This window comes from Protobothrops mucrosquamatus, unplaced genomic scaffold (assembly GCF_001527695.2).
Source record: "Protobothrops mucrosquamatus isolate PMUCROS unplaced genomic scaffold, P.Mucros_1.0 scaffold4157, whole genome shotgun sequence".
In the NCBI taxonomy this organism is placed as follows: domain Eukaryota; kingdom Metazoa; phylum Chordata; class Lepidosauria; order Squamata; family Viperidae; genus Protobothrops; species Protobothrops mucrosquamatus.
The window spans coordinates 69840-77163 of NW_015390083.1; the positions used below are offsets into that span (position 1 = coordinate 69840).

General features: G+C 42.6%; 1 protein-coding gene across 1 annotated transcript in view; it reads left to right on the forward strand.

Annotated features, from left to right (window-relative positions):
* LOC107298638 (branched-chain-amino-acid aminotransferase, mitochondrial-like) overlaps positions 1-7324 on the forward strand; it is a gene marked incomplete at its 5' end in the record, with an annotated part of 73629 nt that overhangs the window by 61822 nt on the left and 4483 nt on the right. The gene's annotated exons all lie outside the window — the stretch shown is intronic.

Sequence of the window (7324 nt, forward strand, 5' to 3'; positions counted from 1 at the left end):
CTATAAAGTCCATAGCTATTTCTTCCCATGGTTGAGAAGGGTCTGCCACGGGTTGCAGTAGTCCAGGGGTTTTCCCTGGGATTCTTTTCATTGTGGCACATACAGTACAACTTTTTACATAGTTTTCCACATCCTTTTTCAGCCCCGGCCACCAGAATTGTCGGCGGGTGAGGTGTAGGGTTTTCAAATATCCGAAGTGACCAGCCTGTTTTACATCATGGCTGTGTTTGAGCGCATTGAGACGGAGGGCTTCCAGCAAATATAGTTTTCCCCCCATGTAAGCCAAACCATCCCTGCACGTTAGGGAGGTCTGATTATTTTTGAACCATTGGTCGGTGAGGAGTTCTCGTTTTATTTTCTTTGCTCCAGGGTCATCAGGATTGGGGACCCTGCGAGGTGTAAGTTGATTGGCAGTTTGCGGATTGGGGATAATTGCCTCGTTAACCTCTTCCCGTTCGCTCTTGTATTGGGGTAGCTAGGATAGCGCATCAGCTAGGAAGTTCTTTCCTCCTGGTATGTACTTTAGAGTGAAATCGAAGCGGTTAAAGTACTGTGCCCACCGCACTTGCTTTGGGGACAATTTGCGGGGAGTTTTCAGTGCTTCTAAATTTTTGTGATCTGTCCATACCTCAAATGGCACCTTGCTCCCCTCCAGATAGTGTCGCCAGTTTAATAGTGCCCATCTAATTGCGAAGGCCTCTTTCTCCCAGATTGCCCATCTCCGCTCACTCTCAGTAAATTTCTTAGAGGTGTAGGCGCAGGGTTGCAGGATCCCATTTTTGTTCTTTTGCAGTAACACAGCTCCAACTGCCACATCGCTGGCGTCAGCTTGAATCACAAAGGGTTCCCCTGGGCAGGGGTGCTTTAGGACCGGTTCAGCAGCAAATAGTCTTTTTAAGTTCTCAAAAGCTGTTTGACAACCCATTGTCCATGCTAGTGGTTGGCCCGGTCGTGGCTTCCCTCCTCTGCAAGCTCACCGGCTGTAGCTCTCCTGGCTTTTGCATCACCTCAAGCTGCTGCAAGGACTCTATTAGCTGTGGTAAGCTCAGTTGCTGCTGATCATCTATCGGGGGGGGGTGCCACCCTGCCCATTGCTGCAAAGGCCTCAATTTGGGATTCCCTCCGTCTTCAGGACTGTGACTCACCATTTCTGCTTTTGATGTTTTTGCTCTCAGCTGGGAAATCTGCCAGATTCCTCTCTCCCCCGGCTTGCCGGCTGTCGCTTCCCCCCCCCCCCCCGGGGAAACTGTTGCAGCCAGGGGGCTGGCCTCAGACAAACTTTCTTTCTCCATGATGAGATCTCCTCCGAATCTTTACCAGCCCCTCTCAAGCCTAGAGGCAGTGGATGGAGTTCGGGAACCCAGATCGTTTTAAAAGGAGTTCAGACCTAAGCATGATCCTTATTATGTGTCTGATTAACGAAACACTTAAAAGGACTTTCAGGCATATTTTTTCCTAAAAGCATTTATTAAGGTTACAGAGACATCAGTACAGCATGGTGGAAATGCTTAGGTCTGGCTTCTCTTCTGTTACGCATATACATTCTAAGCATTTCCCCCCCCTTTTTGGGGGGGGTCATGGTTCACATCTTCCAATCAACTTGGAAGATGTGATTTACTTCCGGTTTCTTTTTCCTGGGCTATCTTTATTCTCCTCCCTTTTTCCCTATTGCCTGGTTTAACTATAAAAATACCAGACAGTTCTGCATATTGTCAAAGCAAGAATATACAGTATTTGCAGCGTTGACACTCGAGCCCACATAAAGAGAATTTATGATGCCTTGATAGAATTGGATTCGGAAACGGAATTGGTTAAAGATTGTATGATAAAATGGGCTCAAAATATTCAAGAACCGATTTCATTGGATACATGGGAGACAATTTGGGTTAGAAATGTGAAATGTACTCAAGCTCAAAATTTAAGAGAAAATTTTTATAAAATGTTTTATAGGTGGCATTTGGATCCTCAAAAATTGTCGTGCATGTATCCTAACTTACAACCCAAGTGTTGGAGATGTGGAAAATTAGATGCAACTTATTTTCATATTTGGTGGACATGTAGGGAAATAAAAGCATTTTGGATTAAAATTTGGTGGAATATTCAAAATGTTTTTAAGAAAAAAATAAAGTTTACACCGCAGATATTTTTGTTAGGTATTATGGAAGATTTGGATGTTAAAGAAATGAATTTGATGTTGAATCTTATAACAGCTGCAAGATTACTGGTAGCTCAATATTGGAAGATGGATCGTTTGCCTACTATAGAAGAATGGTCGCTTAAAGTGTCAAATTTAGCAGAAATGGCCAAGATTTCCGCTTATGTGAAGGACCATTCACAAGAAAGATATATTTCGGTTTGGAGAAGATGGATAGATTATATCCAGNTGAAAAGTTATAGCCAAATAACCAGAAAAAGGAAGCACAACTTGCTTAGGTTGATATCAGGTAGCTTTCCTTCATCTGATTGTAGCCAATGAGCATGAGTGTTTAGAGAGCCAATCAGGTGTCATCTTGTTTTGGCAATGAGCCAATCAGATCACAGTAGGATTCAGTTATTGATGTCATGTATTGAAGCTGAGAGGAGAACATTTGTCAGTGTGTTATGTGATCGCTATCAAGTTGGTTGGGTTTTTTTTTTCCTTTCATTTAGTGAGCTTGTAAAACGTAATAAAATTAAAGTCATGGTGCAAAGAGTTGACTGGTTGCCCAGAAAGCGATGTAAAATAGTATTATTAAGTGAACAAGGCTACAGTTATAAAGAAATTAGAAGAAAAATTGGTGGAAACTTAACCAAAGGTGGCATTTCTACTGTACACTTTCCCCAAAAGGTTTCCACAATTTTGGCCACTACTGTATAGCTATTGGATGGCAGCAGAGAGATACAGAACATTCTACCTTTCGTTGCCAATCTAATCATCTCTATCTTTGCAGCCCAAATATTGTAGCTGAAGTCATTTGGAAAACAAAGCACGGTGGCTAAGTTTGGATCAAGGACTGGATGACAGCTCACATCTTTAGCCACAATTTACTCTCTTAATTTTGTTTTTCCCTTGGCCTGGGAACCAGATGCCACCTTTCCTGGATTAGCGATAGCACTTCCCAGAAAGGAAACAGTTTCCATCTCACGATGTTGTCCCAATTCATACATTTCCAAACCATGTTTAGACCACAGGCATTTCCTAGAGGTAACTAGCTGCACATTTCACTTTCTCTAAACTCATCTGACAGAAGCTGCAATCGTTCCTGGCCTGGCCCGTAAAATTATTACTGGCATAGCCCATTAATTTGAAGTGCATTGTTTGGGTACAAATATAACACAATTCTTGACGTGACGTGGTTGGCACTCTGCTGAAGTCACCGGGATGCCATGAGGTTGAGATCAGCTTCTTCCTTAAGAGTCACATCCGTTCATTTTGAAATAAAGCAGCCCTCTGGGCTGGAGGAAGCATGGTCTATTGGTTAAGGAGAACGTACCATAAGATAAACAGGAGAAAACTCATGGCGATTTCCCAATTTTGTCTAAAGGAGCAAGCAGGATTAAATTAGAAGCAGGTCAGGTGTTTCTCTGTTGTCTCTCTAAACTTAGAACTTGGATGTTCAGTTGATGGAGGGTCAAGAGCCACTTAGAGGGGCCTGTGATTGTTTAAAATCTTATCAGACTCATGTTGACCAAGTGCAAGAATTCTCAATGGGTGTTCTGGGGTTTGCTCTTTGATTTGTCTGTGCAAATCCGGTGGGCAAAGGGGTTTTTGGGAGGGAGGGTATTCCTTCAAGTCAGCGTTGACTCCTGGAAACTGTTTGGATTAGTCCTTGCAGTTTTCTTGCCAAGGTTTTTCAAGAAGTGGTTTTGCCTTTGTCTTTTTCCTAGGGATGAGAGGGAATGAGTGGTCCTAAGCCACACAGCTGGCTTTGTGCCCTAAGCAGGACTAGAACTCACAGTTTCCTAGTGTAGAGGTTTCCTAACCTCACCAAACTGGCTCTTAAAGAAGCAGTAGAACCACGTACAATTATTTAACTTATATGAACTAAGATAATCTTTTGGATTTGGACAGAGTCTTTCCTGTGTGAGCACCAGATTTTTGCAATTTGGTCCTGGAGGAAATCAGCCTAATTTCCAATCCTATTTCTGCCGTTCTCAAATCTCAGCTTGGTGATAAGGCTCCAGGGGGAGGGAAAGAATGACCTCTTTTGGGGTAGGTAAATAAACAAGGGAAATTCGCAAAATAAATCAATACTGTACAAATCATCCATTGGTAAGAGAAGAGAAATGCATACATCGGTGTCACTTTCAAACCGCTGCCTGCCAGCCAGGAGAATGGCTGCTCCTTTCCTGCAGTGCTTTTTGACCCTGGAAAGACAGCAAAGAGCATCCATGTTATCACCCCATAAATAGAAGGGGGGAGAAGTGGCAGCGCTGGCTTTTGCACTAAAGCAGAGGGTCACAGATTCTTAGTTTCTCAGCTGATGCCTAATCACAACACCAAATTAGCTCTCTGGGTTAAACTCTTTTGTGCAAAGATTTGACTTTTTTGTCCCACTAAAGTCCATTTTTGCTTTTCTGGCAATCTCCTGGACAAGTCCCTGCAGTTTTCTTGGCAAGGTTTTTCAGAGGCAGTTTGCCATTGCCCGCTTCCTAGGGATGAGAAAGACAGACTGGCTCAAATTCGCCCAGCGGGCTTTGTGCCAAAGAATACCACTATACCGAACTGCCTCTTAGTGGGCAGTTGCATTACAATACTGCAAGGTTTGAGAATCACCATGATATATAGAGATTAAAGTCTAATGTTTCAAAGTAAGGGTGATCACCTAACCCCAAGAAATAGTCCAGCCGCTGGCCCATTTGCAGGTGAAGATAGGGAAAAATCTGAGAGGTGTAAGGACAAAGTCACATGCTAATTGCAAAGGACAAGTTTTCATTCTTCTCTGCCCAGCATGGAAGCCAATTTTTCCCCTCCTTTGCCAGCCTGATCTCTCTGGCTTTTATGGAATTGCATGCATTCACCTGCACAAATCCTTGACAACCCCTGAGTACCAAGAGAAACATTAAATACAAGGCTGCTTTAAATTGTCCCTATACAGGTAGTCCTTGACCTGTGACCACAATTGAGCCCAAAATTTCTGTTGTTAAGTGAGACATTTATTAAGTGAGTTTTGTCTCATTTTATGACTGTTCTTGACACTGTTGTTAAGTGAATCACTGCAATTGTTAAGTTTGTAGCAAAGATGTTAAGTGAGTCTGGCTTTCCCCATTGGCTTTGCTTGTCAAAAGGTTCGCAAAAAGTGATCACGTGACCCTGGGACGCTGCAACTTTCATAAATATGAGCCAGTTGCCAAGCATCTGAATGGGGATGCTGCAACGGTAACCATGGGGATGCTGCAAAATGGCCATAAGTCTTTTTTTGTAACTTTGAACGGTCATTAAATGAACTGTTGTAAGTTGAGTACTGTTTACTGCAGCACTATTTTACATTCACCAACACTGGTTCTTCATACAGTGAGCATTTTTGGTCACCACGGTGTAAAAAAGATGTCGAGACTCTAGAAAGAGTGCAGAGAAGAGCAACAAAGATGATCAGGGAACTGGAGGCTAAAACATATAAGGAACGGTTGCTGGAATTGGGTATGTCTAGTTTAACAAAGAGAAGGACGAGGGGGGACATGATAGCAGTGCTCCAATATCTCAGGGGCTGCCACAAAGAAGAGGGAGTCAAGCTATTCTCCAAAGCATCTGAAGGCGGGACAAGAAGCAACAGATGGAAACTAATCAAGGAGAGAAGCAACCTAGAACTAAGGAGAAACTTCCTAACAGTTAGAACAATTAACCAGTGGAACAACCTGCCTCCAGAAGCAGTGAATGCTCCAACACTGGAAGTTTTTAAGAAGAGATTGGACAGCCGTTTTTCTGAAATGGTATAGGGTTTCCTGCCTGAGCAGGGGGTTGGACTAGATGACCTTCAAGGTCCCTTCCAACTCTGTTATTCTATTCCGTTCCGTTCCGTTCCGTTCCGTTCCATTCCATTCCATTCCATTCCATTCTATTCTATTCTATTCTATTCTATTCTATTCTATTCTATTCTATTCTATTCTATTCTGAAACTGTCATTCTTCATTCATTCTTCTTTTCAACCAAGTGATCCATTTAGAAGACTGCTTGCAAAAGGGATTACTGTAGGTACCTCATCTTCTCTCATTCTCTCTGCCCCCCTCAACTCCTGAACAAATTATCTTTGGAAAATGAAACAATGGAAGATATTGTCAGAAGACAAGGGAGAATTACAGATGGGAGACAGTGAATGATGGACGAGGCAGAATCATTAGGCAATTACTTCGTCATCTGTAAGTAACACAAAATTCTTGTACCTCATTGTCAGCTCCCGTGTATCCATTTTTTTTACTGTCCTCTTACTCATTTCCTTTTTTTTTTTTGCTTCTTCTGAATGACAATACTGTACAGCACAATTTCACAAGAGAGAAAAAAAGAAACAAGAGAAAGAAATCAGACCTCCATCAACCCCCAAACTGGGAAACCGAAACTGACTAACCCTTAAGCAATGTGAGTGTGTTTCCTGTAAAGACTCAAGGACTGGGAGAAAGTGAAGGAAGAAGCTTATCATTAACTTTTTAATAGCATACCATTCTTTGCATGTTTGCTTAGGAGCATGTCCTATTGTGGTCAATAACACCTTTTGATAAGTACATCACAGGCTTGCAAATTCTGCCCTCTGGGAAATATATCATTTCTAAGCCATAAGGAAGCTCAGAATTACTTTTCCAAATACAGGTAGTCTTCAGACCACAAGTGAGCCCCAAAATTTCCATTGCTAAGTGAGACAGTTGTTAAGTGAGTTTTACCCCATTTTATGACCTTTCTTGCCACAGTTGTTAAGTGAATCACTGCAGTTGTTAAGTTAGTAACACACTTGTTAAGTAAATCTGGCTTCCCCATTGACTTTGCTTGTCAGAAGGTTGCAAAAGGGATCTCATAACCCTGGGACACTGCAACAGTGGGGTCAATGAAGATCTAATGCAGGGGAGGCAAAAAGGATGATGCTAACATTAGTTGTCTTTAGGGGAGAATCTAAGCAACTCGTTGCCAGCAGATTTTTGTACCAACATCTAATGATTGGTGTTGTGTTCTTTTGTATTCCCCCCCCCTTAATCCCTATGCGCATCCTGATCACCCATTAAGGGTGATTGCCCTTCTCCATCTGCATACAGTTTCATGCCCGTTGCTGGTTGGCTAACTAGCAACGGGGTCTTACCAGCCAATGGAATTGTGTGATTACAAGCCAGGGGAATCCCATAAAAGAGGGCTCCCCTGGCC